This window comes from Sinocyclocheilus grahami, unplaced genomic scaffold, assembly GCF_001515645.1.
Source record: "Sinocyclocheilus grahami isolate Dianchi unplaced genomic scaffold, SAMN03320097.WGS_v1.1 scaffold682.1, whole genome shotgun sequence".
NCBI classification, from domain to species: domain Eukaryota; kingdom Metazoa; phylum Chordata; class Actinopteri; order Cypriniformes; family Cyprinidae; genus Sinocyclocheilus; species Sinocyclocheilus grahami.
In genome coordinates this window covers 477,783-486,716 of record NW_015505861.1, presented here as the reverse complement: position 1 = coordinate 486,716, position 8,934 = coordinate 477,783, and the positions used below count along the sequence as shown (strand labels likewise).

At 39.2% G+C, this 8,934-nt stretch overlaps 1 protein-coding gene across 2 annotated transcripts in view; it reads left to right on the top strand.

Annotated features, from left to right (window-relative positions):
- Positions 1 to 235: 235 nt before the first annotated feature.
- LOC107559354 (UDP-N-acetylglucosamine transporter-like) overlaps positions 236 to 8,934 on the top strand; it is a 37,910-nt gene continuing 29,211 nt past the window's right edge. The window contains exon 1 of one of the 2 annotated variants that reach the window (XM_016243139.1): positions 236 to 377. The gene's annotated coding sequence lies outside the window, so the exon portion shown is untranslated. Of the gene's footprint in view, positions 378 to 524; positions 545 to 8,934 lie in introns of those variants that run through there. The other variant, XM_016243140.1, reaches the window with a different exon arrangement.

Genomic DNA, 8,934 nt, shown 5'->3' with positions numbered 1-8,934 from the left:
AATACAGCACATTTTAAACCTACTTTTAGAACGTTCTGCTGATGTAAAACCCCATTAATATTCCCAAGACTGTCAGAATGAAAATATTATTTTTGTTTAAAAAAGAAAAGAAAAAGAAATCATGCAATACACACCCATTACTGTAGATGTCACTAAGCAAAAGCCCATCTCCATTTGGAAAGTTTTGGTGAAACTGACAGTCTGACGCGACACAGTAACATGACTGTCAAACATAGTTTCTGTTACGCTGGAAGTGTGGCTGTGACTGTGCTTGAGGAAGTACTCGTTTTATATGAAATGAATGAGATACATCAGTCAGAGCTGCATTTCTCATGGACTCCACGCGCTACACATCTGAGCTGCACTTGTGACACCAGGTACAGTAACGTTACATACTAAACATCTTCATTGTTTTGCTGATAGGACAGAAAGTAACTTCACCATTTGTACATTTAATAAACTCCAGGTTAAACACAAAGGAGGGTTTGTGACAGAGATCAGATTGATATGACACTGAGGTGAAGCTTCTCACATTCAAAAGCAGGTATGTTACACTTTCAGGTTACAGTGGTGTAACGTTAGTTGCAGGTAGACACTTTCCTTTCTTTATATAAACACTTGATGGTCATTTGCTTGGAAATAAGGAGGTTGGATCAGAACATGACAAAAGGGCTAGGTCTGAAATCATAGACTCTCTGAGTAAGTGCTTCTTTTGAATAAGTAGTTACTTTGGGGCTGCTAAATGTAATCTGTACCAAGCTGTACCAAGTGTGCTTTACTGCCTTTCACAACTCCTCTCCTGTGGCCTCGTGGGATAGTAAAGTGTCCAGTGTTCTGAAGATTTGTGCTACCTCCTATTAAAAAGATAGGTAGCACAAATCGATAGTGGAAAATGTTACCTATCATATTGTGCTATCAGCATCTTATTCATGTGGTTTGAGGCTTTTTTTAATGTCCATACCTACCCCTACCCTAAACCTACCCGTACGCTTAAAACAATGTAAATATATTTTTGGTAGCACAATCTGATAGGTAACATGTTTCGTCGGTACACCGGCGGATGCACGCTTCAGAATCTCATACGAAGTAGTTAATCCTTAGTTTTGGGAATACTGTGAATTCTACTGTAGCATACTGTTTTCTCCCTACTATACAGTGGGAAGTATGCAATTTCAGGAAAGTCAGCTACTTGCTATTGCCAGTGAACTGCATCTGAATAAGCATACTTTCTTACAGTAGGCAAAAAGTATATAAAAAGAGTAGTATTGTCCGTATTCACAGTCGTCATGAAACAGTAGGAAAAAAAGTAACCGGGTGAAGGACTACCTCTGAGATTCTGATCTGATGGACACTTTACAATCCCATGATGCCACTGGAGAGGATTTAGGTGTATTTGACTTAAAGGGGTCATATGATGTGATTTCATTTTTTCCTTTCTCTTTGGAGTGTTACAAGCTCTTGGTGCATAAAGAAGATCTGTAAAGTTGCAAAGACTAAAGTCTCAAATCCAAAGAGATATTCTTTATCAAAGTTAAGAGTCAGCCACGCCTACCTAAAACGGCCTCGTTCTAACACGCCCCCACATGTCTACGTCACGATGTGGGAAGATTTGCATAACGCCGCCCAAATGTTCACGCAAAGAAAGAAGGCGTAACTTTTATTCTTGCTGTAGTATTGTTGCTGCCGCCGCCGCCATGTCGTGAAGGCGCTGTGTGATTCGTTGTGAAAGCGAAACTACTTTGTTTGGTCTTCCAAAAGAGGATGATATCCGCTTCGTATACACAAAATAATGTTCTTTTTAGCAGCATCATATGACCCCTTTAATGCAGTGCCATACAGATGGAATGATGTCTGACAAATGCATTCTGGTTAGAAATTTTCGATTCAAGTACCGTGAGAGCAAGATGAGACTAGCTGTCTAGGTCGAGCGCTGCAGTTGCCCTAAATCAACAACACACCTTATTGGCCAGACTCTCTGATGACAGCGATGACGTGTGTTTCATGTTTATTCTGACACCTTCGGTTCTACTTACTCATACAAATCTGCGTTGTTATAACAGTAGAAACCTTTTGTTACTTTAATGTTATATTGTGTCACGTTTATCAAAACTGATAAAAATATACCCTTCTTTATTGGCATCTGAATAGTATTGGCTTATATCAGTGGTGTCAAACTCCGATCCAGGAGGGCCCCAGCCTCCACACTTGAACCAGCTAATCAAGTCTTTCAAGTTTATTTGAAAACTACAGGGATATGTGTGTTGGAACATGGTTGGAACTAAACTCTGCAGGGCCTGCGGAACTGAGTTTGACACCCTTGGCTTATGTTAAAGTGCCCCTATTATGCAATTTTAAGGTTCCTAATATTGTTTTAAGTGTCTCCTACAATAGGTTTACATGCATGCAAGGTCGCTTTTGTTTTCTCAAAATATGCATTTAATATCACCTCATTTTCCAATGATTCTCAAAGATTAGTTTGAAGCAGTTCTAAGATTAAACCCCTCCTTTCTGTGAGCCTACGGAAACATAGACTGTAAAAAACATGGACGTAGTGTACGTGACGTCAACCGTAGGTTTCTGAAGACCATTTTTGAAGCCTAAAGTGGGTGGAGCCGGCCGTCGCCTTCTTGGCTGTGTATCACTCCTGGATAATCGAAAATGGGTAAAGAGGCAGGACATGGGTGGAGCTGGTTGTTGAAACCACGCCCGCCTAGCTCGACAGTGGTGACAGCAGTGGCAATCTACCCGTCACTACATGCATGCAAGGTCGCTTTTGTTTTCTCAAAATATGCATTTAATATCACCTCATTTTCCAATGATTCTCAAAGATTAGTTTGAAGCAGTTCTAAGATTAAACCCCTCCTTTCTGTGAGCCTACGGAAACATAGACTGTAAAAAACATGGACGTAGTGTATGTGACGTCAACCGTAGGTTTCTGAAGACCATTTTTGAAGCCTAAAGTGGGTGGAGCCGGCCGTCGCCTTCTTGGCTGTGTATCACTCCTGGATAAAGGTAAAAATTCACCCTCCTCACAGTTGTCATGAAGGGAAAAAAACACTTTTTGTACCAGGCTGTAAACATATTTTTTTCCGCTGTAAAGTTGGGCATTTTAACATGGGGAGTCTATGGGATTGACTCCCTTTTGGAGCCAGTCTCTAGCGGCCAGTCGATGAATTGCAGTTTAAGTCACTTCCGTGTTGTTTTCAAGAGAGAGGCTGCCACTTGGTCGGAAACAATACGTCCATTGCCATAGTTCTGTATTTTGAATGCTCGATAGAAAAAATGAACATCTATTATTTATCATACTTATAGGTTGGGATTCAGTGGAGAAGCTGGTCCAAATAAACTTGGTACTGAGCTCATCTTTCAAGAGCAAGTGTTTGTGAATCCCACGTTGAACTCCCCAAGATTAGAGAAGTAGTCGTCAGTAAAATGACATGTTTGTGGGCTGGGTCAAGTTGTTTGCAGCCAGTCAGCGTAGAGCATAGGCAGGCATTATGCAAATGTGTTACCCTGTGTCGTGTAGCCATCACAGAAGTGGGATTCAAATTCCTGACGACTCGTTCAGGCTGTTCAGAGTTGATTCTTTCTTTTGGGAGACAATAACTTTTTATCGTGCACTTTCAGCTTTACAGCTTTGCAGATCGTTTACATTCACATACAGCTACATTACACACTGCATGAAAGGCAATATTCGAAATGTCATAATAACTTTAAACTTTATTCTTGTATACAGGCGCTGTATTAAAGTTATTTATGCTATTTTATAGATCATTATTTTGTGTATTTGGTGTAACAGAATATGTTGACAGGCTTTAATGTTCAAAAAACACATTATTTTTCAAATACTGTACATTATTGTAGGTCCTCCTCTATGCCCGCCTCTCTCAAACACGTCGATTTCAACAAAGCCCTCTCCTTTGACAAGCGCAGTCGGCTCTGATTGGCCAGCTGACCCAGTGCACTGTGATTGGCCGAACAGCGCAAGCACACGTCGGAAATGTAACGCCCCTTACCATAATCGCGAGCGTCAGCTTTCAAAGTAAATATCAAGACTAATATATCAATATATTAGTTAATAACGGTCAAAGTATCTTAACTTAACTTAAGATCTTCTTTATGCACCAAGAGCTTGTAACACTCCAAAGAGAAAGGAAAACTTGAAATCGCATCATATGACCCTTTAAGCTGAACATAAATTACTGAATGAAAAGTGTTTCTGTTGCTTCATGAAAAAGTCTGAAAAGTCTGTGAATTTGACAAATATTGCATGTAATAAAGTTCACCTGTGATAAAACAAGTGTCACTAGAGTAACAGAAAGTGTTCAACTTCACGGCTTTCCCTTTATAATATATATGAAACACTTAACGGTACTCAAATAAGTACATTTTGTAAAAAAAATTATTATACTCGAAAGTATGCAATTTCGAACACAGCCTAGGTAGTATTTGGGAAGGGGCATTGCACTTCTAGACAGTATTTGATTGGAAAAAAATTGTTAATTCCTGTGAGTGCCAGACACTCATTCTTGAAAGTGAAGGAATGTAAATTTTAATTGTGAATATCTGTTAAACATTACAGTAGCACACTGGTTCTCAACAACTTTCCTGGAGCCCCCCAGCATTGCACAATTTGCATGCCTCCTTTAGGGCTGCAACAAATGATTATTTTGATCATCGATTAACCTAACGATTATTAGAACATTTAATCGACTAATCGCTGATTATTTCACGGATTAATCAGTAGGCTTTGATCAATTATTCAGCTTTTACAATTAGTTAAAATATTGAGTTAAACATATTCTAACTAATAAATAAAACAAGGTAATCATTTCAGCTTTTGAAAATGTCAAGCAATTATATTACTATTATTCAATTACAATTATTATACAATTATTTTTTACAATACAATACAATAAATATATTAAGTGCACAAAATGACTGACTGAATAATGCATCAATCTACCTAACATCTCCTTTTGTAAGTCATATGGAACAAAATAAAGGTAAGTGAGAGTTAGATTGAGCTTAAATTTATGCAAACCGAACTATCACTGTAATATGATTTTTTTTTTCATTCACTAATAAAAAGATTTTATCATTAACTAACTCCACACTGGACAGCTGCTTTATAGCAGGACATCAAGTTGTAATTCTAACTGAAAGCAACACTGATACTCTTTTTTTTGTTAAATACTGTAAAGCTGCTTGCCTTAAATCAATCTATTGTATAAAGGCCTATATAAATAAACATGACGTGACTGGAGTGCCGAATTGCTGGTTCAGAGGATATTCTTTTTCCTGAAAATTCAAGTTAATGTTATTGCATTGGGCTAAAACTTTCTGATTTCGCTCACACAGGGTACAGCAGCTTACCAAATTTTTTTAAATGTTGCATGATATACAGGTACTAAAAAAGTATTGCAATACCCCACTGTTGAAAATGGTACAATTTCTAATTTTATTAGTACTGGGGTTGTGCCCAATTTCGACCCCCTGCTAAATTATTACCCCCCTCGTTAAAGTTGCTACCTGATTGCCTAATCCTAAAGCCTCAGGGGGTCAGAATTGGGCACAACACCAATACTTTAAAAATGACAACATTTTAATAAGAGTTGTGAGTGCATATATCTGTGGAGCACTGGACTGCTTGAAGATACTGACACATTACAGAGGTACGCATGAATGAGAAAATAATGCATTAGCAGGACATCAAGTTGTAATTCTAACTGAAAGCAACACTGATACTCTTTTTTTTGTTAAATACTGTAAAGCTGCTTGCCTTAAATCAATCTATTGTATAAAGGCCTATATAAATAAACATGACGTGACTGGAGTGCCGAATTGCTGGTTCAGAGGATATTCTTTTTCCTGAAAATTCAAGTTAATGTTATTGCATTGGGCTAAAACTTTCTGATTTCGCTCACACAGGGTACAGCAGCTTACCAAAATTTTTTAAATGTTGCATGATATACAGGTACTAAAAAAGTATTGCAATACCCCACTGTTGAAAATGGTACAATTTCTAATTTTATTAGTACTGGGGTTGTGCCCAATTTCGACCCCCTGCTAAATTATTACCCCCCTCGTTAAAGTTGCTACCTGATTGCCTAATCCTAAAGCCTCAGGGGGTCAGAATTGGGCACAACACCAATACTTTAAAAATGACAACATTTTAATAAGAGTTGTGAGTGCATATATCTGTGGAGCACTGGACTGCTTGAAGATACTGACACATTACAGAGGTACGCATGAATGAGAAAATAATGCATTAATGAGAAAATAAAGCACAGGAGGTGCATGATGGTACAACAAGCACAACAAGCACGAAAATGAACTTGCGGCTCTCATGCTGACTGACAGCCATATGAAGCTGTGAACAGTTAGCGGCTCTCTCAGTCAGCATGTGATCACCAGTTCAGATGTCTTTCGTGTCTTATTGCGCTTAAAGGTAGGGTAGGTGATTTCGGAGAGGCTAGCAATAGTAAGCTAGGTTTGAAAGCATAAGATCCCACTCTCCCTGCAAGGTACTAAAAAAGTATTGCAATACCCCACTGTTGAAAATGGTACAATTTCTAATTTTATTAGTACTGGGGTTGTGCCCAATTTCGACCCCCTGCTAAATTATTACCCCCCTCGTTAAAGTTGCTTCCTGATTTGCCTAATCCTAAAGCCTCAGGGGGTCAGAATTGGGCACAACACCAATACTTTAAAAATGACAACATTTTAATAAGAGTTGTGAGTGCATATATCTGTGGAGCACTGGACTGCTTGAAGATACTGACACATTACAGAGGTACGCATGAATGAGAAAATAATGCATTAATGAGAAAATAAAGCACAGGAGGTGCATGATGGTACAACAAGCACAACAAGCACGAAAATGAACTTGCGGCTCTCATGCTGACTGACAGCCATATGAAGCTGTGAACAGTTAGCGGCTCTCTCAGTCAGCATGTGATCACCAGTTCAGATGTCTTTCGTGTCTTATTGCGCTTAAAGGTAGGGTAGGTGATTTCGGAGAGGCTAGCAATAGTAAGCTAGGTTTGAAAGCATAAGATCCCACTCTCCCTGCAAATCACTCTCCAAAGCCACGCCTCCTCCAAAACACATGAACATGCGCAGGCAGACCAGAGGCTAACCAACGACACGATGAGAGACGGCGATGGTGGAGGGTTGAATGCAGCGCTGTCAGATTACCTCATGTCTCATTCACCGGTGAGAAAACATTACAGTACAAAGCGCATAATATGACAATAATAACGTCTTCCATTCTCACTCGGTTTGCAATAGCGTAATGGAACGTGCTGATGACGTATCGAGTGTGCGGAGGTATGCAAATACATGCGTTCACAGGCAGGTAGGTCAGAGAGAGAAAAAACACACACAAAATGCACCTTGTATAAGTGACATTTTATTATTACGTTCAGAAATAATGTAAAATACCTTTAAATAAAAAATGTTAACATAAAAAAATTAAAGTTTTTAGTCCCCCTCACTCTACAACAAACCTTTTAAATTTAAAGGGGACATTGGATGCAAAATTCACTTTTACATGGTGTCTGCATATAAATGTGTCTTAGCAGTGTGTGGACAAAATGTGTACTTTCTTTATTTAAAAACTTGAAATGCAGTGGGATGGGGAAAACTGCCATAAAGTCTTGAGACATGTTTTTTTTAAAGTTGAACTTACATAAATTTTACATAGCTTTCTAAACATGCGTCTCTCTTGTGCGAGACGCGAGTGCAATGGTGATAGATGTCTCTCTAGAAAATGCAATAAATACGCGTTCTGTGTGAACGACTTGGTTTCGGTTTTGACGTAAACAAACTCTTCCCCGCATTGATTGTTCTCTTTTTCTGCAATATTTTGAATGAACAACGTAGCAGCGCCGCATCGATAACAAAAGCATTAAAATGCAAAGGCACTTACAAACCCGATTCCAAAAAAGTTGGGACACTGTACAAATTGTGAATAAAAACAGAATGCAATGATATGGAAGTTTCACATTTCAATAATTTTATTCAGAATACAAGATAGAAGACATATCAAATGTTTAAACTGAGAAAATGTATAATTTTAAGGGAAAAATAAGTTGATTTTAAATTTCATGGCATCAACACATCTCAAAAAAGTTGGGACAAGGCCATGTTTACCACTGTGTGGCATCCCCTCTTCTTTTTATAACAGTCTGCAAACGTCTGGGGACTGAGGACACAAGTTTAGGAATAGGAATGTTGTCCCATTCTTGTCTAATACAGGCTTCTAGTTGCTCAACTGTCTTAGGTCTTTGTCGCATCTTCCTCTTTATGATGCGCCAAATGTTGGGTGAAAGATCTGGACTGTAGGCTGGCCATTTCAGTACCCGGATCCTTCTACGCAGCCATGATGTTGTAATTGATGCAGTATGTGGTCTGGCATTGCCATGTTGGAAAATGCAAGGTCTTCCCTGAAAGAGACGATGTCTGGATGGGAGCATATGTTGTTCTAGAACTTGGATATACCTTTCAGCATTGATGGTGCCTTTCCAGATGTGTAAGCTGCCCATGCCACACGCACTCATGCAACCCCATACCATCAGAGATGCAGGCTTCTGAACTGAGCGCTGATAACAACTTGGGTTGTCCTTGTCCTCTTTAGTCCGGATTACATGGCGTCCCAGTTATCCAAAAAGAACTTCAAATTTTGATTCATCTGACCACAGAACAGTTTTCCACTTTGCCACAGTCCATTTTAAATGAGCCTTGGCCCAGAGAAAACGCCTGCGCTTCTGGATCATGCTTAGATATGGCTTCTTTTTTGACCTATAGAGTTTTAGCCGGCAACGGCGAATGGCACGGTGGATTGTGTTCACCGACAATGTTTTCTGGAAGTATTCCTGAGCCCATGTTGTGATTCCATTACAGTAGCATTCCTGTATGTGATGCAGTGCC